The sequence below is a fragment of the Coenobita brevimanus genome, chromosome 40, assembly GCF_032717465.1.
Source record: "Coenobita brevimanus isolate Jiangsu-jjx chromosome 40, ASM3271746v2, whole genome shotgun sequence".
NCBI lineage: Eukaryota > Metazoa > Arthropoda > Malacostraca > Decapoda > Coenobitidae > Coenobita > Coenobita brevimanus.
Window position 1 is genome coordinate 49,355,666 of NC_136993.1, and position 22,424 is coordinate 49,378,089.

Here is a 22,424-nt window from a genome sequence, read left to right on the forward strand (position 1 = left end):
CGCTCCTTCTGGCATCTTGCCAAAAATCTTTCTAACAACTTTACCTCATCATCCTTCCTCCTCTCTTCTACTCTGTTGGGATGGTTCTAGTAGTGTTATTTCTCTCTACTGATAAAGCAGATCTCTCTCTGAACAGATTCTCCTCCAATTCTACCTTAGACGATTCCGGTGCTGTTCCTCCCATCACTTCCCCCTCTGACTTCCTCCATGACTGACATGTAAAATTTCTTCAGTTGATGTATTTTCTGGCATCACTGGCCTCAGTACTAACAAGGCATATGTGGCCGGATGGGGTCCCTCCTGTTAGTTCTCAAGAACTGTGCTTCTTGTGCTTACACCCTGCCTAGGCAAACTCTTTCTGCCTTTGTCTGTCAACTTGTACCTTTCCTTCTTGCTGGAAGTTTGCTCTCATTCAGCCAGCCCCAAAAGAAGGGTGACCACTCCCAACCCTCCGAAACTATCGTCCAATTGCTTTAACGTCCTGTATTTCAAAGTTTTCGAGTCAATTCTTAATAGAAAAATTTTACAGGCATCTTTTCCTTATCATTAAACCTTCTTTCACCATCGTCAGTAAGGGTTCCGTCATTGTAGGGGACGCTTCCACTGGCGATCTTCTCACCTACCTTTCAGACTCCTGTGGTCATCCTCCTTTCGGGACTTTGGCGAAAGCTTTGCCATTGCACTTGACATCTCTAAGGCTTTCGATCGAGTCTGGCATAAATCTTTAATTTCCAAACTGCCCTCCTACGGTTTCTTCATCCTTCTATCTGTGCCTTCATCATGCTAGCTTCCTTTCTGGTCGTTCTATATGCCGCTGTTGTAGACGGCCTATCGTTCTTCTCCTAGATCTATCAACAGTGGTGTTCCTCAGGGCTTCTGTCCTATCACCAACTCTCTTCCTTTTATTCATCAATGATCGCTAAGCTGTACATCTAACCCTCATCCACTCATACACTTGACGACTCCACCCTTCACCTTTCAATTCGAGTTCCCGCAACGCCCATCTCAACAGTTACTTCAACAAAGCAAGGGATGAGGCTATAATAATTTTAATGTCTGATTTGGCTCGTATTCTCTGACTGAGGTAAAAATAATATGGGTTGTCTTTAATTCATCTAAGACTCAGTTCTTACACCTATCAACCCGACAAAATCTTCCACAGAGTATACCCCACTAATGTTTAATAATATTCAGCTTAATCACTGCATCATCCTTGAACATGCTTGGGGTTTCAATTTCTCGGGACTAATCATGGAAATATCATATTACAACTCTAGTAAAATCTGCTTCCAAGAGATTGGGAGTGCTAAGCCGACTACGCTCTTTCTTTACCCCTGCACAATTGTTGACTGTATACAGGGGTTTTATCCGCCCCTGTGTGGAGTACAACTCTCATGTTTAGGGAGGCTCCCCACATACAGCTCTTCTCTTATAGGGTGGAGTCAAAGGCTTTTCGTCTCATTAACTCTCCTCCTCTTACTGACTCCCTTCAACCTCTGTCTCTTCGCCGCACTGTTGCATCTTTATCTCTTTTCTATCGCTACTTTAATGATCACTGCTCCTCTGAACTGTCTGCTTGCATTCCTCCACCTCTACGACGGGCGCGTAGCACCCGTCTGGCAGCAAACTCTCATCCTTTTTCTGTCCAACTCTCTAATGCAAGAGTTAACCCTTTACTCCCAGTCTTTCATTTATGCAACAGGTCAGCTCTGGAACTGTCTCCCTCTATCTGTATTTCCTGCTGCCTATGATCTCCAGTCTTTCAAACGCAGTGTGTCCAGGCATCTCAAAATGATTGGATCTTGAATTTGGCTCTATATTGTATTTTGTTTTTCTCTTGGAGGGAACTGTTACTGCGGGCTCATGGCCTTTGGTTCCTTCTTCCTCGCATAAAAAAAAAAAAAAAACTCAACCACCAAACCTTGCAGTTCCCCTTCGTCTTCACTCAACAACTCAGTATCATCTGCAAACAACAATACAAGGAGTTGCCAAACACTGTCCTCTCTCATTAGGGCCGCTCCAACATCCACTACCCTACCTTGTACCTCTTTTATAGTCCGATCCATGAACAGATTGAACAGTCATAGAGACATGACACATCCCTATTTCAATCCAAACGTCAAACAGAAAATTTCACTCACTTACCTATCCACATGCACTGTAGCCTTAGCGCCCTCATACATACTCTTCACGGCATTCAACATTATATATATATATATATATATATACATATATATAAATACATACATACATATATATATATATATATATATATATATATATATATGAGAGAGAGAGAGAGAGAGAGAGAGAGAGAGAGATAAATAGATAGAAGATAGGTACACAGATATATATCTGTCAATCTATCTGTCTATTTATTATATATATAGATCTGTGTGTGTGTGTGTGTGTGTGTGTGTGTGTTTAATATTGTAATGCTAGACACAATGGAAACGTTACGCCCTCACAAACCAAGGCGTCCAGGCAAGTTACAATCCATGCACGGGGCAGATGCGTAAACAATGAACCGGCAGCAATGCACTCTCGTCCTTCGAGGGCAAACCGTTGGCAGGCGAGAATGGAAAGTCTACAGGGGAGATGGCCAACACGCTTGGAATATCAAACCAACAGTCTCATTATGCCTAACATGCTGGGCAGAAAGTCGAGACCGGAACAACAACCCATGGGGACGACCACCATTGAATACCACGGCCGAAGACGATCTACAGATATGTGATGAGAAAAATTTCTTTATGAACGCGGATACGAGAACAAATGAACTACCAGTAGATGTGACTGCTCTGACTGCGTGACGGCCGATACATGCCGAATGTATCACAGGATACCAGCAAAAAAAAAAAAAAAAAAAAAAAACTAACATCATGAGGACAGATGTTGATAAGTAGAGAACCATGGGCAGGAAGATCATAAATACAGGATTCGTGTTATATTCACCGACGAAAAAACGTTCTTCCAAACAACACTGGGAAGATACACTGCTGGAAGAGAAATAAAGGCAGGTTTAGTAATACAGAAGGCATCATATGTGCCTGTATATAAACGAGTAAATAATTATAATACAGTATTTGCATTGCACTTACGTAATACATGTAACATGTAATATTGTCATGTAAATCAAAACATCTTCCAGGTGCATGCAAATCTGGTTTTAACCCTTTAACCGCGGGTGTCATTCCAGAATGACATTGACAAAACTAGACCAAACCGCGGGTGTCATTCTGGAATGATCGTGAATATTTTGAACACCGAGCGTTTTTCCTGTGCGCAAATTGTCTCACGCAAGAGTAGCTGTCGAGTTCTTTCACGCCAGCCATCCCACACCTCCCTCCTCCAACCCCGGGGGGGGGCCCCCCCCACCCCTGCCCTGGACTCCGCATCAGTCAGTATTCTGTCCAGCTCTGCAAGCGTGAGAATGGCGCTCCATCCCAACTCATCGTCGCTCGCTTCCTCCTCGCAAGTGATCAGTGCTAGTGTGCCTTCGACCTCTACACCGGTGAAGGAACTGCCGACGGCGAGGCAGAAGGGTTTGAGCACTCCAGAAGGGGTTGAGCACTCCAGAAATTAGAACAGAGCTGGACAAAATTGTAAGTACTACTCTGGATTGTGGCAGTGAGAGTGGTACACTTACAGCAAGTAGTGACGATTTTGCAGTGATTGGTGGTGAACCCTTTACCATTGACAGTGACAGTGATGAAAGTGATCGTGTTGTTTCCCCCCCACCACCCCCAACTTACTCTGGGAAAGGGAAGGCACCTATGGGGAAAATTGGTATTGCACGTGGGAAGGGAGTGAAGCGCAGACTTACGTCTCCTACACCAGGCCCTAGTAAGCATTTCCCATCACTTTCCCGTTCCCCTAGCCCTCATTGCTCCTCACATCATCTTCATCTTCTGCCGTGCCTCTGGGTCCCTCTTCAGTGTACATCATCTGAGGGAATATGAATCCCCAGAGCCTGCAAAGCGAAAGGGAAAGGCAGGCCGTGCAGGCCATGGCAGAAAGGCAGTGGCAGGCCGGCCTAGAACAAAGGGGGGATGCATGGCAGTTGGAGGGCAAAGCTGGGCGATAAGCGAGGTGATAAGCAGGGGAAGAAAGGGTCAAAGTTTCACCACGCACCTCTCAAGTCAGTAACCCCCCGCCTGCCCCCGCTCAGCTCCCTCACCCCTTGCCACCCACCCACTCACTGCCCCCCCACACTTCACCCCCTCCCGCTCGCCTCTGCCTCACTTTCCTCTCCCGCTTCGCCTCTGCCTCTTCACCTCCTGCCTCACCCATTGCCTCACTCCATTGCCCTCCACCTCGGCTCCTTCTCTCACGTGGGAAACGAGTGCACAATGCGACCTGCCACTTCCACTGAACCACGCACAGGAAAGGTTGATGCATTTGTTTGGTCCGACGGTGCAGATTTTCAGCCACACAATCAGCCGTTTGATATGACAAATGCTGGAATACAGCCTGCCTTTCCATGCAACGCAGGAGATGATTTTGTGGACTACTTCCTGGCCTTTCATGGATGACGAAATCGTGCAGCATGTCAGCGATGAGACCAATAGGTATGCAGCTCAGTGTGCAGCAGAAGGGGCTGGGACCCTATTGAGCCTCACCAAAGCAGAAGTATTAGCGTGGTTGCCTGTCGGGATCAGAGAGCTGTATGTGTTCTTTTTGCACAATAATGTTTTTGATGCCCCATATCAAGAGACATGAGTTGAGAGGAGTACTGGCTCGTGGACAAAGACATTACTTCTATCCCAATATTCAGGAAGTATATGTTCACGGGATCGGTTCCGACAGCTGCTAGGATACCTGCACTTCAAGCTGACAATGGAAACCCGTCCCAAACTGACCCTTTGTGGAAAGTGAGGGATTTTCTCAACAGGATTAGGGATCGATTTATGCGTTTTTTCCGTCCTATGCAGAAAGTCGTCATATGAGCGAATCCCTGCAGTATATTGTTCAGAGGACGTCTCAAATTCATACAGTACATCCCCAGCTAAAACGCCGAACCGGCTTTGGGATAAAGTTCTTTGTGCTAGTGTGACTGTGAGATGGGGTATATCCTTGATTTCGTCATCTACTCTGCTAGCACAATGGACGTGAGCAGGAAAAGACCCCTTGAGCTTCTCTGGCTCCGTTGTAAAAGTGCTGATGGAGAGGTATTTTGGTGGGGAATCATAAAGTGCTGTACACAGACAATTACTACACAGCACCAGAAACTCTCCAAATACCTGGCTGAACACGGTACATTGGCACTGCTTGGCACTTTTTTACGGAGCTATAGGAAAGAGTGGCCAAGTTTCCCAGAAGCATCATCCTCATCCAAAGGGAGATGTGCACCTGAAAGAAGTCAGACAAGCTTCTGGCGATCAGGTTTAGCATGACAAGAAGATCGTGAATATGATCAGCACCAATCCACAAGAGGGAATTGCAGAGAACTGGGAAGGTCAGCTACAGGACGGGAGAGCCAATCATGAAGCTCTGATGCCGTCATTGATTACAATGTCAACATGTTTCAGACTTGTTGATGGTCTGATATGATGATTGGCGAAATCGACTGTCTCAGGAGAAACACCCGATGGTACAGGAAGAGCTTAAGCCTGCACATGCTCGATATGCGTGCATCCTCCAACGCCTTCATCCTCTACAAGACACAAGTTGGGGGCATAAGGTAACCATCCCTGGTATTGTACAGTTCCTCCAAGACTGTCGTGCAGCAGCTGCTTGCACGATTTTGGTCAAAGGTGAGCGACATTGATCCCAAGGCGACACTCTGACACATGAACCTGACCGTCTTGAGTGCCGCCAGATTACATGAGCCGGCACCAGCTTCTGTGAAATTGCCTCTTACAGTGCTTGGGCGGCAGGTTGTCACAGGGCAGCTGCAGAGTATGTCATAACACCACACGGAGGCCTCGGATTTAGAAAAAATGAGCACACACCAGTGCCTGGAATGCCAAAGTCGCTCTCTGTGTGACTCTGTGCTTTTGCCAGAAGTACCACTATCTGAGTAAATACTTGAAAGTGACAGCCGCGATATACAGTTGAAAGATGTGACAGTGACGTGCTTTACCAATAATTGTATAATGGATAATGTAGTAATAAGGGATATTTTGCCTAGAAAAAAATGTAAATATTGGCCAGTATAATAAGTGATATTGTAATAAGAGAATCTGCGACACTCGTGTAATTCTGCGGCACTTGTGTAATTCTGTGATGCGACAGTGACGCAATATAGTAATAAGTGCAGTGTAAATAAAATGTATATTGCCCAGATTATATGTAAAATAATATTAGAAGTTAGAAATAATGAAAAGATCGCCTGAAACGTCAGTGAGCGGGTGACGCCGCAGTGAACTGAGGTGCTGCCGCAGTGAACACAGAGTGGGTGTTTATCGTATGTACAGTGTTCATATATGTTTATATTACTATTATGAGAGAGTGGTTGGCATTTGGTACTGGTGTGTGGGGCGTAAAATAGTGCTTTTACACCCCTCACTTCTAACGGCTCTGCCCGTCCTGTGAAAGTCAACAAAGTCATGAAACCTACATCAATGGAAAGCTGAAGGTTAGTACTTTCTAATGGTACCTTATTTTTTTCTCTAGCTTTATTCTGTGTAGAGTTATTAAGGTTTAAAGGTTTGTTTACATTTAGCTGAAACCCCCGCGGGAGAGGACAGTCAGACCAAAACAATACCCGCGGTTAAGGGGTTAAAGACAGCAATAAGTTCAGGTCAGAGTGAAACATCCAAATCACACAATTTGTGTATGGTTGTAGCTTTCGACTTTACCCTGTAACCTTTACCTTTGACCGCGTATCCAAAAAATCCAGTTAATATAAGTATTTCCGTCCTTCAAACACTTGACGAATACTGGTTCAAATTTGATTAAAGATGTTTACATTGACCTTGTCTTCGTGACAGTGACCTTTTCATTATTGTCCTCTAGGTTGAATCACTTCATCCTTGTCTGACCTTAACCCCTTCCAGGCTTTGTCCAGATCGAACCAAAACTAGCTGAGAGAAAGGTCTGAATCATTGCCATTGCCCTGTTACCCTTGCCTTTGACTAACAGTTCCGAAATAGTATTCAATTCATCCGATGCTGACTCTCAACTTTTACCACATTAGGTCAATATCAGGTAATATGAAGTTAACTGACCTTTTCCTTGAGCTATGCCTTTGTTCGGCCGTAATTAAATACCGCTTCTGCTTAGTCTTCAATATATTCCTTATTTATGATATTCCGTTCAGTAAGATTTTCACACCCGGGAGGATAGACAGATAAACCAACTGAACCAAGAACATACCCCACCGCATAAAAACCACTGATGTAACTGCTCGCCAAATGACATTTGTGACTTGTCCTATTTTCCCAACAACAGATACAACGCCTAAAACATCTATGAAGAAGCATGTAGCCAGCACGTCAAATGAAATTTGTGTGGATGCGTATGTCCCTAGAGCGTGGATTTGTCTTTCTCTCGTTGATGGACGCTTTACAGCAGCAAAGTATCCTGAAATTCTTGAAGAGGAATTTCTGATTTCTCTCCTTGAGCAGGACTACCCTTTTCCCTAGGCAGATACTGTTAGCCCATGACAAATGTCCGAGGCAAAGAGCCCGAAACGTCCAGAGATGGTTTGACGAACCATCCACACCTGAAACTACTGGACTGACAGAGTCGGGATGTAATAATGATGCAACAGTGCAGCGAAGAGACAGAGGTTGAAGGAAGCCAGTAAGAGGAGGATAGTTAATGAGACGAAATGCCTTTGACTCCACCTTCTTGAGAACGGCTGTATGTGGGGAGCTTCCCCACACATAAGAGTTGTGTTTTACACAGGGGCGAACAAAACATCTGTATAAAGTCAACAACTGTGCAGGGGTAAATAAGGAGGAGTCGGCTTAGCAAACCTAATATTTTGGAAGCAGATTTAACAGGAGAAGTAAAATGACCAATCTAAGATAAATCCGAAATTAACGAATCCCAGGTATGCTCAGCGACGATGCACGGTGGATTTGGACATTGTTGAATAATAGAAGGTACTCCTATGTAAGATTCTGAAGTTTCGAAGGATGTAGGACCTGAGTTTTTGATGCATTAAAAACGAGATTACTTTTACCGCAGTAAGAGATATGTACCAAGTCAGACAGGTGTGCCACAGCCTCATTCCTTGTTTGTTGAAACTGTTGAGATGGACGCTGTGGGAACCAAATGGAAAGGCGACGGGTGGAGTCATCATTGTATGAGTGGATAAGGTTTGATGTACCGCTCAGAAGGTCATTGAGGAATATAAGGAAGAGGTGAGTTGGTGATAAGACAGAACCAAGAGGAACACCACTATTGACTGCTCTAAGAGAAGAATAGTGGCCGTATACAACAGCAACGACCTGAAAGGAAGTTAGAGATGAGGGCACAGATGGAAAGATAGAAACTTTAATGGGGCAAATGGATATTAAAGTTTTATACCAGACTCTATTGAAAGCCTTTAAGAGTCATGTGCAATGGCAAAGCTTTTGCCAAAGTCCTGAATGGTTGCAGAATGTGAAATATATTTTCCAGTGTATTGCCGTTAATTCTATCATCTCTATGTAAATACTTTTCCAGTACTTCTCTGCTAGTGAAGAGAAGGGTGAATATCCAACAAGGTAGTGTCAGATATTAAAAGCATGTGAAAACTGCTACTATCTGTCTATGATGTATGAAAGTTATAGTCACGATAATGTAATTGTTGATAACAAATTCATGGTGGGTATATCAGATAACCAGTTGTCCGTGTTATAGTTAGAAACACATCATTGGTATTTACTGTCATTAAACAAATGTTTAGGTAAATTTATAAGTATTCTACTTTTAATCGATTTGTCTTTGATGCAGTTGAACGAACACAAACGCTGAACAACAGTCAGAATTATAAAGCTCAAACTGAAGTGAACTAGTTGTTTACTTATTTATTTATTTATTTTTTTAAGTAAAAGAGAACAAATGGAAGGTTAGGCTAGAAACCTGTAATGGAAAGAGAGGATCAGACGAGAGAATTAGGTAGACAATTGAACATCACCAGTTTACTAGGATTAGATGGTGGAACCGGTGGTCGAGTCGGTAGAGAAGTTGTCTCAGGTTCCATAGGACGCGAGTTCGATTCCCGGTTAGGGCAAGGAACAGAATACGAGTATAAAATTTCAATAAATAACAAACTTCCCTGATCTACCATGAGACCTGCAAGCATGCCGTAACAACACCCTCACAAATACTAATACACCAGTCCTGTATAAGACAGCTCTAGAAGGGACGATGGGTGTTAGCGCCGAAGTGGTGACATGTGGAGGTGTATGGTTTACAGGATGTCAAAGAACTGAATGTTTGATAGCAACAGTGACAATCTGCTCAGTTGATATTCTCTTATTTCATTCAATATCAAAGAAATAAAAGGAAATTCATCTTATAAATATAATTGTATTGCAAATAAACAAAACAAGTTCATTCAATACACATGCCACTAACACACAATATACTCATTCTCACAACAATGATATCATTCAATAATACAAGCGCACAATAGTCCAAGTATGCAACTCAGTACAACAACCACATTCACATAACAGTATACTCTAGGGTTCTTCGGTGTTGTAGTTGAGCAATTGATCAATGGAAATCAGTTCAGGCCAACACAGTAAATGACACAGCTATCCTTCGGGCAAATAGTACTGCAGACCAGGAAGGAGACTAATAGCTAGTCCCACCGGCTCATCAATATAGTCCCTTCAGCAGAAAGTGTCAATCCAGCATGATTGAACCTCTTTGCCCTAAAATCCTATAAAGACACCAGTCCTGTACCAGATACCATCACATACGGTATGATCCAGCATCTTAATCAGGAACCCTGATTGAGTTGTTAGGATTTTACAGTTTAGCTTTGGGTTTCGTTAACGTTCCCAAACTCATGGCACATTCTGCAGGTCATACCAGTATCCAAATAGGCTGGTCGTTTTATGAATCCTACTTCATTTCCTCCTATTATGTTGACTTTTTGTCTCTGTAAGGTCGTGGAACGAATGGTTAATAATTGGCCTCATTTTGTTTTAGAGTTGAAGAACTCGTTAAATGATCGACAAAGTGGCTTCCATAAAATCAGTTCACTATATCATTAAATGAATTTGGAACATTGCGTATTGGAGGTATCTGTCAATGAGGAGTCCATGACAGAAGTGTTCCTGGACATCCATAATGCCTATGACATGAAGTGGTGACACTGTATACTAATGAAGCTCTGCAATATTGATTTAAACAGTAATTGACCCATTCTTGTTTCAAGATTTTTGAGGGACAGAACTTTCTCTTGGATTCTGCCCCATAACATAGTAACAGATGTTTTTGCCCATTAAAACAGGGTGCCTAAGGGCAACGTGTTTAGCCCCTGCGTTGTTTAATATTACGATCAATGATATTTTGTCATCAGCTCCCATCCCGAGGAATCATAAATACCTACGCCATGCTGACAGTTGTACAATGCGACATTCCTCCTGTAATGCGATTTTTGGCTGAGCGAATTAGCAGACCTTGATTCCGTCCACCAGTGGGCCTTGCAGTGGGTACTTAAGTATTCTGTTCTTAACTGTGCTGCTCTTGTTTTATCACCCATAACGTCCCTGTCTTGCATTTGACTTTGGATAATCAGTCGATACTTTTCAGAGTTCTGTAAAACTTTTGGGCATACATTTTGATTGATGATTAAATTTTAAATTCCATTTTAATGATTTTCTTTTTCGTTGTGGTAAACCATTATGTGCCCTTAAGTACCTAGCGATTACTACTTGGAAAGCCAACTGAAAAAAAAAACTGTATTAATGGTGTATAAGTCCCTAATTTTATTTAACCTGGACTATGGCTCGCAGGTGCATGGGTCAGCACCTGATGCCACACTAAGGAGATTGGATGTGTAATAAAATAAATGCTTGCAAATTTTTCTTGAAGCCTTAAAGTGAATAGGTGTAGTTCATAATGGAATTGGAGGTGATGTGAATGTACAGGCACAGACACAAGTATCTTCCCAGAGTTTTATGAATACATAGCGGAAAAATCGAAGTAACTTAATCATGCATTGATATATAGCCAGTTGTATAGTTTCTTCAGATGGAAGTGGGAAGAAAATTGTTTCTTTGACTGTAGCTCTCCTTTATATTCGTCAGGATCATCTTCTTTTCTCAGACAGCATATAAACCGTTTGGAATAATGGTATAGGCAATGTGGCCTCTACCCCCCTGCATCAACACCTCCATCTCATGCGGGGTGTTCGTCTGCCACTTGCCACTCACCTCCACTTGCTGACTCAGGAGCTTGGTGTGAACATGAGTGACTGTGGCTAGTTGTTTAAAAATATACTTCCTTGGGAACCACCCAACTTCAGTGTTAAATTTTCATGGCTCCCAGCATTGAAGACCAAGGCTCCAGGGTCGGAGGTCCACCACTTGATTGACAACATCATCAGGCGCCATCTGGGGTCCCACCGACTGTGCACCGATGACTTCAAGTCGAGTGAATGTGTGGATGCTAATTTGTGATTGAATGAATATTTCCTCAAGTTTTAGTTGCCTTCTTATACATCTATGCTTACCTTTGAAGTTTTTCCCACAGGGAAAACCATAGAATACGCTCTAAACTCTCATTATGACTCTTTTGTCATTTATTCAAACTCTATACCAAACCTCTGGGGACTTGTTTCTTGCAATGCTGATTCTCATGAGATGCACGGCCGCATCATTAATAAATTGCATTCATGCAAGAAGTCCTTCACACTGATCTCGGTGACTGGTTATTGTCGTGTTTACGAAACTGAGCAGGCTGACTTACTTGCGAAGTCAGATGTGGAACTCGCGGAGACTTGGAACGTTCCTCATGATTTAAGGTTGGATCTCTTCTTTGGAAATCAATCACTTAAATCTTCTGGGGAAAGGTCTGTGGACTAGACTGAATATTCCAACGTTCAAGCCACTCCTTGATGACTGATACTGCACATCGTCCCAGTCGCCTTGAGGAAAGATTTTTGACATGGTTAAGGATGAGCTGCACGTCCATTACCAATATATTGCCATATATTGAGAGATGGTTATTCACTAATTCATACAGAATAACACCTAACTAAAAATCGTAACACTAATAAACCCACCAGACAAATCGCCACACTATAGAAAGGTCTAAAAATACAAATAGCTAAACCAAACTAAATAGCCAGTGTGCTTACACTAATGGGTAAAATACCTCAACCGACAGAACACAAGCGACTGCAAATAACGTAATGCCTCTCTACAGTACACTCCTTCTCATCACCTGCTGACTGTCAGGCGAGGCGCAAGTATTATTATAAGGAAGAGCAATATTTGAAAGAGAATCAAGCAAGTCAAGAGCTGTTCCATATACATCAACAGTTAAGATATCTTTTAAAAAATAAAAACATAAAATATTAACATACGTACAGTCGTGGTCATAAATAATCACTTATCCTCCATTACCCAGTGCCTCAGGCTGGCTCCTTTATGAGCAGCAAGTCACACTGGAGTAAGAGAGGCTGAGAGGGAGGGGCTAGAGAGAGAGGAGAAAGTGGGTAGGGGGACGAGTGATGGTGAGGGAATGGAGTGAGGGAGGGAAGGTATGAGAGGGAGAATGATATGCGAAGTGGTGGTCACATAATTTGTCTATTTTCTTTCATTCAGGGCGTGACATAGTGATAATATTCGGTAGATAAGGCTGCATTACACTTTGCAGTGGCGCCAGATAACAAGCTTTAGATATATGGTGATATCGAGCGCTGGCTCGTGGAAGAAATAAACTGACGTGACAGATCAAGCATTAGCACAGTCATCGAAACTGTGTGGGCCCAGACTGTCAACGCATGGGAGCCAGGGAATGAGAGGACACGGACCCTTCTCCTCTAGCACAACAAGGACGAGTGGGAGCCGTTCAGACGAAACCAGCAAACCATCAACAACATTGTTGCCGCGAATACTGCAAAAGGTTATTAAAGCAGGAGGCCACTGGACCACTTACTAAGGCTTTCCTGGTTGATTTGGCTTGAACAATGTCGGCAAACATTGACACGCATATTTTGGGAGTTTGGGTAGGATTTTGTTTTATTTTCCTGCTAACAGATGACGAGAGATATCGTTACTGTATCCACCTGTCACGATTTAACTCCTGACATTGTATAATATTATACTGGGAATGCTTGAAGAATGTTGAAATCCGTAGAATTTCGCTCAGTCCATTAACCACTCGCTTTTGCACTCAGATTTGTAAAAAGTTTTCATAACCTTTCTCATTGTTTCATAACTGACTTTCTGTATAGACGGTTTGTTTTCTTATGCAAGAAAGAAGGAACCAAAGGCCAGAAGCCCACAAACCTTTCCTTCCAAGAAAAAACAAAAACAATACAAAAGAGAGCCAAATTCAAGATCCATTGATTTTGAGATGCCTGGACACACTGTGTTTGTTCATAGGAAGTAGGAAATACAGACAGAGGGAGACGGTTCCAGAGCTGACCTGTTGCATAAATGAAGGACTGGGAGTAACGGTTTACTCTTGCATTAGAGAACTGGAAAGAAAAGGGATGAAAATTGTTGCTAGACAGGTGCTATGCACCAGTCGTACAGGTGAAAAGATGCAAGTAGACAGTTCAGAGGAGCAGTGATCATTGAAGTAACGATAGAAAAGAGATAAAGATACAACAGTGTGGCGTTTCACTGAGCGATATTTATTTGTGTAATTGTCGTTCCCATGCCTTGCTTCTTTGGCTGTTGAGTTGAGCCGCACAGATTTCTCATGCCTTTGCACCCGGCTTGGTTATATTAGTCAGTCAGTGTTGGACAACCACGGGAGCAAGGTGTCGAGCGCAGTGCAGAGACCAGGACCCCATCGTAGCGGCTACAGAGTCCAGTTCGACGTTTCCCACATGTCTCCACCGAGTTGGTGATCGGCAGTAGTGGACATTAGCAGTGACTTCCAGCACCTGGAATAGCAACAGACAGACGACCAGTCTTTTCGTAGCTACAGCTCCATTTTTCTCCACTGACCCGTATTTTCGTTTTTGTTTTTCTAGGCTTAAGTTTATTAGCTATTTGTCTGAATGTGTGCGTGAGTGTATTCCCTTTGATATTTTGAATTCACTGAGATTCTTCTAGCATAACTTTTTGTTGTAATTAGTAAATTTACAGTTCCTTTCTTTGAGCTTAATGTAAATGTATAATCGTGTTTGATTTCTCCTCAATGTGCGGCCTTTAATTTGCTTGTCCTAGTTTGCACAAATTTTTTATATATTAATCACAACTGGTATTTAGGCCAGTTCTTTGGTATTAATTCTTAAATCCATTGTGCCAGCTAGGAGTTTGCATCAGCAAGATCCTGATCGTTATTATTATTATTATTATTATTATTATCAGTCATTGATTGTCAGGGGTAGTCACTTTCTCAGAGGCCAACAGTACTAACGATACAGCATTCGTGAGTGATTAGTCTCCGCTGTGTACTGTTAAGAATGTTTATAATATTCTCTTCTTTAGAGAATCGGCAAAGTAAGTCAGCATAAAGTAAAATGTGTTACTTGATTTCAAAAGTGAATTCCTTGTTTCAACCGACGATATATTAGCATTTTATTCGTATTGCCACTTCCCCCCGTGACATTTGGCAACCTCGTCAGGATATTAACTCTTAGCATTAAAGTTAGTAACGAAATAAACTGACTCACTCTTAGCTAGTTATTAGTTATCATTAAAGTTTGTAGGCACTGCCTTACTGGTGGTTATTGATTCTGCTTTATTAATTTTATGTAAAAGTTTTCTCAGTAAGTTGCATTTTTTCATTTCTTTCTTGACCAGTTTAACTAGATAAAACTGGTCACCAACAGCCTGTGCCTATATTCTTTAGTTTTGATTATTATCATTCCTCTGCGAAACAGCAGTCAGTACGTGAGTTTTTAGTCCACTCAGTCTTAGCTGAGTTAGCATCATGGCTACTAGTTTATATATTCAGGAAGCCAAGGATATGGGGCTTACCAATCCCCAGGAAATTAAAGACTGTTCTCTCACGGTACACTTTTGAACAGCGATGTCAGAATGATGCCTGTGAACAGTGGAAAATTCAACTTGAATGCGAGTAAGAACAGCACGAAAAACGAGTGAGAACAATGCAAGGAACGTGAGAGAGAACGTGAATGCGAGCGAGAACAACGTGAACACGAGCGTGCCGAGCGCGAGGCACATGAGAAACATGAGCTTCAGGTGCTGAAGCTCAAGCAAGACTCCTTGGCTTCAGGCACATCTGGTGCAGCTGACCCGATCTCCATGAGCACTCTCCCAGCACATGTTCTGGCAACCCTGTGCCTCAAGCTTTCTTCATACAAGGGAGGTGAGCGAATCGAGCCATTCATAGCTCGTTTCAAGGACATGGTACTGCTGTACCAGCTGGATGAGGCGGCTAAGCAGCTCCAGTTTCTTAGCTTGTTTGAGGGCCCTGCACACGATATTCTCCACAGAATTCGCGGAGACAATCTCACCTATGAGATGATGAAGGCCGCACTCGTCAAAGAGTTCGGTCTCACAGTTGAGGACGCCAGGAGTCAGTTCATGAGGGTGTGTCTCCAAGAAAAGGAGACTGCTGTTCAGTTCTTCGACCGTTTCACTGCTTACTTACAGTAGATGAGTGGATGGAGAAAGATGAGACCCTTCCCACGCAAGAGGGGATAACTGACCTTATGCTGCACACACTTCTAGAAAAGTCGTGGCCTGCTGAGCTTATGGTTCAGCTTAAGAAATGTCAGGTAAAGGATGCCGGCCAAATGGTGGAAAAGACCGATGTACTCTTCATTGCGTACAGGTACCAAACTCGTAAGCAACAGACCTGGAACAGGATAGATACTGCCAAGTCTGGGAAGCCATCTCAGACTGAACTCCAGCATCAAGTTCATGCTCAGAATAATGGCCACCGTCCAAACACACTGCAGAAGAAGGACCTGGGACAGAATACGCAGAAAAGGTATAAGTTCCTTAACGAGCAGCAGTATCAGCCACATCATCAACAATTGAGATAATCCTTTTCAGCACCAGCCCTAGTGTATCGGAGGCAGAAGGCAAATGCAGCCTTCATTCCCTGACAGGTGCACGATGGTGTCGTCCCTAGCAGTGCCTTCACAAGGAACTAGTCCCCCACAGACAGTGAGCTCTTCTCCACAGGTGGTCAACGCTCCAACTCCCCAGATGGTGAGCACGACCCCTTAGGCATCTAGTCCTCAGGGCGTTGCATTCGTAGAGTTATGCGCTATGCAGCCTTATCAATGGCTGGCTGCTTCCTCCATAGGCCCTCTCACAGATAACAGTGCCTTCCTTGTTCAGACAGGGTTTGTGGGAGGTGTTTCTGTAAATGTCCTAGGAGACAGTGGTTCCTCAGGTTGCTTTGTCAGGCAGAGTCTAGTTCAGCCTGAGGAGTATACAGTTTGACAGATCCAAGCTCAACTTATTGATGAATCAGTGAGATTGTTCCCTGAGGCATGTATCCAGGTAGCATCTCCATTTTACACTGGTTCAACAGTTGCAGTTGTCATGCCAGAACCTTTGTTTGATCTTATCATAGGTAACATACCAGGTGCCAAACATAGTTGCACTGTAGATGTCACTACTCAGACTTCAGCTGCACTAACACAAGCCATGTCCAAGGCTCCAAACCGTGTCACCCCATTGACCACTGCAATGCTGCAAGATGTGATTTGTAGTCAAGATACTGTCCTGGAACAACAGTCTGAAACGACACTTGCTGTTGTGCGGAAGAAACTAAAGGGTAAAGTGATTAAGCATTCACAGGGAGGTCAAGCCAGGTTCCTTTATACACAAGGATGGCTGTACCGAGTGTCACTAACACCCCAGGGGGAGATTAGACTGCAGTTTGTCGTTCCTGCATAGTATCACCAAGCAGTGTTAGAATGGGGTCGTTGGTCAGCGTCAGGATGTAACTTGGGCAAAAAGAAAACCCAAGGCCATATCCGTGCTGACTTATTCTGGCCAAGAATGGGACAGGAAATAGATAGGTTGTACGTTGCTGCAATGTGTGTCAATGTACCACCAATCAGAGACATGTCTTTTCTGCACCATTTGAATCAACACCCATTATCTCTGAGTCATTTGAGAGAGAGGGAAGTGGCAATGTGGGTGCAGACCTGACGTCTCGCCGTTGGTCCCACAGGACACGTTATGTCCAGGGCCTGTACATACATATGTACCGTAGGTTAAGTTCGAGTACTCCGCAGAGGCATTCCGAGGCTGTGTCTGAATTATCTTGTGGTGTGTCTCGAGCTGTGGGCATTTCTGAGGATTCCCAGAAAATACATGCTATCCACATGAGTGTTCACATCCAAGCTGGGTGTTAAAATGTGACCTGCCTGAGTTTGCGTAGGGACTCTCAACTTACTGATATTAGTCGTAAGTATAGAATTATAAGGATAACTATGTTTTAGGATGTCCGAGTGCATAGGGACAAATACCATCAGACAGTACTTAGACTAGGAGCATATGCACAGAGCCCTGAGTTAACAGTCACTACTCTTATTTTCGACCTGTGATGAGCTGTGGGTCACTTAGTGCCCTGTTAGTTAATTGGCACCTATCAGGATCTTTTTAACGTACCAGGAGTTGATGCTGCAGGGGGTGGATCAGCTGAAGTGAAGCTGGTCTCGCAGATGAAAGAAGGAGCTGGTGCCTGATTGACTGCTGTCTCCCTTGAAAGCACCAGGCATGGCTTTGGACCTCAACCCTTACATCCACACTGTGTCTATGCGCTAACCAGGGAACATCTTGTTCTTTGGTTAATAGAGACATAGGTTTAACCAGTAAACTACTGGCTTTTCTGAAAGATTTATGCAATTCAAGGACTAGCATGTTTTCCTGGTTAATAATGTGGGTTTAACCAGTAAACTACTGGCTGTTCTGAGAGATTTATATAACCCAAGGACTAACATGTTTCCTGGTTATTAATGTAGGTTAAATCAGCAAACTACAAGGGTCCTGAGAGATTTAAGCAATCCAAGGACTACGTTTCCTGGTTAATAATGTACCCAGTTAGAAAGTAATGGCGACTTCGAATGTACGAAGCTTTGGCTGTCACTCGAAATTTTCAGCTAGGGCGTACCTTTTGTAGCATATGCACTGACTACTAGGCAGAGAGAATTTGTAATGTAATACAAATTGTTTGTCACATCAACACTTTTGATGCTCCACCTTGAGTGATTTCACAGATTCAGTTGGCGGGTGTAGCAGGTTTGCTGTGCAGATCAGCTGATCGTCTCTGCTGCATGCTGCTGCCTCTTCTCCTCTGCCCTCATCAACTCCATTTACTATTAATTTGTACTATATCATTTTACATTTAGGTACAATTACACTACAACTGTCACATCTACCCCGTGTATTATATACACCACACTACATAACAATTAGTCGTTAATGTAAATGTAGCAAACTTTCGCTTAATTTGACCTGAGTACAGCATTTTTAACCATCGTCATGGAATTTTTTCCCTCAAGCTTGCTTCTCTTTAAGTAAATATGAGGGTGTTACTCCCATTGGCGACAGTGATTTTCTCCTGTAGCAGGATAGTACACACACCACAGTGTAAATCTTGTGTGACTGAGTCAGGATGTAAATATTGGCTACTGTTAATTTTTCTATGAAAAATTTCATTTTGATGGGACGTAATGTCACGAATTAATTCACGACATTGTATTAGTATTATATTGGGAACACTTGAACAATATAGAAATCCGTAGAATTTCGCCCAGTCCCTTAACCACTTGCTTTTGCACTCAGATTTGTAACGAGTTTTCATAACCTTTGTCATTGTTTCATAAGTGGCTGTGTTTCTGTATAGACAGTGCATATCGCTGAGCAATATTTTTTGTGTAATTGTCGTTTCCACGTCTCGCTTCTCTGGCCGTTGGGTTGAGCCATGCTCATTTCTCATGCCTTTGTACCTGGCTTGGTTACATTAGTCAGTTAGTGTTCGACAGCCAAGGGAGGAAGCTGTCGAGTGCAGTGCAGAGATCAGGACCCCATCGTAGCAGCTACAGCCTCCAGTTCAACATTTCTTGCATCTCCCCACCGAGTTGGTGATCGGCAGTAGTGAATGCTAGCAGTGAAATGCAGCGCCTGCAATACCAACAGACAGACGCCCAGTCTTTTCATTGCTACAGCTCCATTTTTCTCAACTGACCCATATTTTCGTTTTTTTTTCTAGGCTTAAGATTATTAGCTGTTTGCTTGAGTGCGTGAGTGACAGTATTTCCTTTGATATTTTGAATTCACTGAGATTCTTCGAACTTAAATTTTTATTGTAATTAATAAATTTACAGTTCCATTCTTTGAGCTTACTGTAAATGTATAATCGTGTTGGATTTCTCCACATTGTTTATCTATCTATCTATTGCCAGATGCCACAATCCCGTTCAGGGTGGCCACAAACTAATCACCTGCACGTCGCCCTGTCCCCCGCCATTTCACTGTCCCGATCCAAACTCACACCCCCGTCTCTCATATACCTCTCCACCCCATCCCTCCATCTCATCCTCGGCCTCCCCCTCCCTCTTCCCCCCTCCACCCCTCTCACATACGCTCTCTTCGTCAGTCTTTCACCCCCTATCCTCTCCACATGGCCAAACCACCTCAGTGTATTCCTCCTATCGCTTCCTATCACATCCACACCACAACGCTCCTTAATATCCTCATTTGTTAGCCTGTCTCTCCATGTGACTCCACAGACTCCTCTTAAATAACTCATTTCCACTGCTCTCACTCTTGACTTGTGTCCTTCCAGCAACGTTCAAGCTTCACTTCCATACGTTAGAGTTGGTATCACAATACTGTCATGTAGTAAGTTTTTCACTTCCATGCTCACTTCGCTGCTTCTTATCACTGCTTTCAAGGAACCAGCAACCTTTCTTCCCTGCTGTACCATTTCAAGCACTTCGCCCTCCAAACCTCCATCCTTACTCATCACACTACCCAAGTACTTAAAAGTACTCACATTTTCCAATTCCTCACCATCCAACCTCGTTGTACATTCACTGACTTCACCTGTCTCAAAGACCATCACTTTACTCTTCCCTACATTCACCTTTAGATTCTGTTTCTTACACACTTTCCCAAACTCATCCACCAAGCCTTGCAGCTCTCCTTCGTCTTCACTCAACAACACAGTATCATCTGCAAACAACAGTACAGTGAGTTTCCAAGCACTACCCTCTCTCACCGGGGCCACTCCAACATCCACTACCCTACCTTGTACCTCTTTTATTACGCCATCCATGTACAGATTGGACAACCATGGAGACATGACACATCCCTGTTTCAACCCAACCATCAAAGAGAAAAATTCACTCAGTTCACCATCCACACGCACATTGTGCTTTCTTTAATTTGCTTCCCTCAGTTTGCACAATTTTTTTTATTAATCACAACTGGTATTTAGGTCAGTTCTTTGGTATTAATTCTTAAATTCGTTGTGCCATCTAAGAGTTTGCATCAGCAAGATCTTAATCGTTATTATTATTATTTATTGATTGTCAGGGCAGTCACTTTCTCAGAGGCCAACAGTATTAACGATACAGCATTCGTGAGTGATTAGTCTCCGTTGTGTACTGTTAAGAAGGTTTATAAAATTCTTGTATTTAGAGAATCGGCAAAGTGTGCAAGCATTAAGTAAAATTTACTACTTGATTTCACAAGTCAATAATTCCTTGTGTCAACCGACGATATATTAGCATTTTATTCGTACTGCCACTTCCCCCCGTGACACTACCCATGTGCGGGGACATCATAATTTATTTACCTTTATGTCTTTTCTTAAAGCGATGCCATATAATAGTTGACATGATAATGGCTGTATGGAAGGCGTATATAGCGAGAGGATGATCATGTTTACTCTGGACACAGCCGTGTCAGAGGTTGCATATGATATTTAATTCCAAAATTTAATTACGTTTAATGGTAGAAGTTTCTTATATAAACATTACGGAAGTCAAAGCCATCCAGATCCAGTTCTGCGTCCGAAGTCAAAATACACAGATAATCAAAAAAATCTGGCTCTGTACTATTGTTTGATCTGTCACGTCAGTGTATTTCTCTCACAGGCCAGCCCTTGAAGTCACTACCTATTTAAAACTTGTTATCTGACGCCTCTATACAAGGTGTAATGCAGCATTATCTACCGAATATTACCTCATTTATGTCATGCCCTGAGTGAAAGAAAATAGATTATGTGACCACCACTTCACATTTCCTTCTCCCTCTCATACCTACACTCACTCCCCTCCCTCATTCCACCCTGGCACCATCACTCGTCCTCCCACCCATCTTCCCTGCTCTCTCTCTGGCCCCTCCCTCTCAGCCCCTGTTACTCCACTGTGACGTGCCACTCATAAACTCGCTAGCCTGAGGCACGGGGTACTGGAGGATAGGTGATGATTTATGACCACGTCTGTACAAAAATAGAACTACATTGCCCAAGAGGGTCCCATCGACTGTAAGTAACCAGTAACTCTTTGTACTGCACAGTTGCACTCATCTACGCGTGTCTGTCAGGCAAGGCACGTTGTTAAATATTGGGGACATCAGTATAAGAAACACACCCGTCAGAAGCATGAACTATTCCAAGTAATTCAACTGTCAACCCTAATTAAATCATACAAAACATACAAGTGTTCACTCAGAAAAAGAATAACAAACACAGTAAAATGGTTACATTTTTACATCTGACCAAACCAGTCTCCGTCAAGAAAGCCATCAATTTATTGATCATAATGAAATCCCAATCACCCAAGATGGTGGGAAGGGTGAAGAGACGTCTGCTGCGCTGCAGTATTTAAGGGAAGCACGTTCACAAATAAATCGCCGACAGCACAGGATGTTATGGCCAGTAGATAACACCGCACCACAGATGTCCCAGTACGTTAGGTTAGGTTGGGTTAATTAAAATGAAAGCAAAGTTATGTCAGGTAGGTAAGTATTGGCTTAGCATCCATCTAAATTAACTTAACCTAACCTTACCTAAACTTAACTTGGATTATCTCAGCCTAACCTAACCGCAGCCTAAATTAGCCTAGCCTAAATTACTCGAACTCAATTTACACTCATTTCACGAACGTCCTAGGCATTTCACGATTTTACTGATTTCACAGTCTGTCTGTAACACACACACACACACACACACACACAAGAAAAAACACATTATACCATTGTGATTAAATATATATATATATATATATATATATATATATATATATATATATATATATATATATATATATCCTATTGGATCCCAGGGGTGCTGGGCGAGGCATGGCACTGGATGGGTACTAAGCGTACCGCCCTCCGCCTATCGGCTCA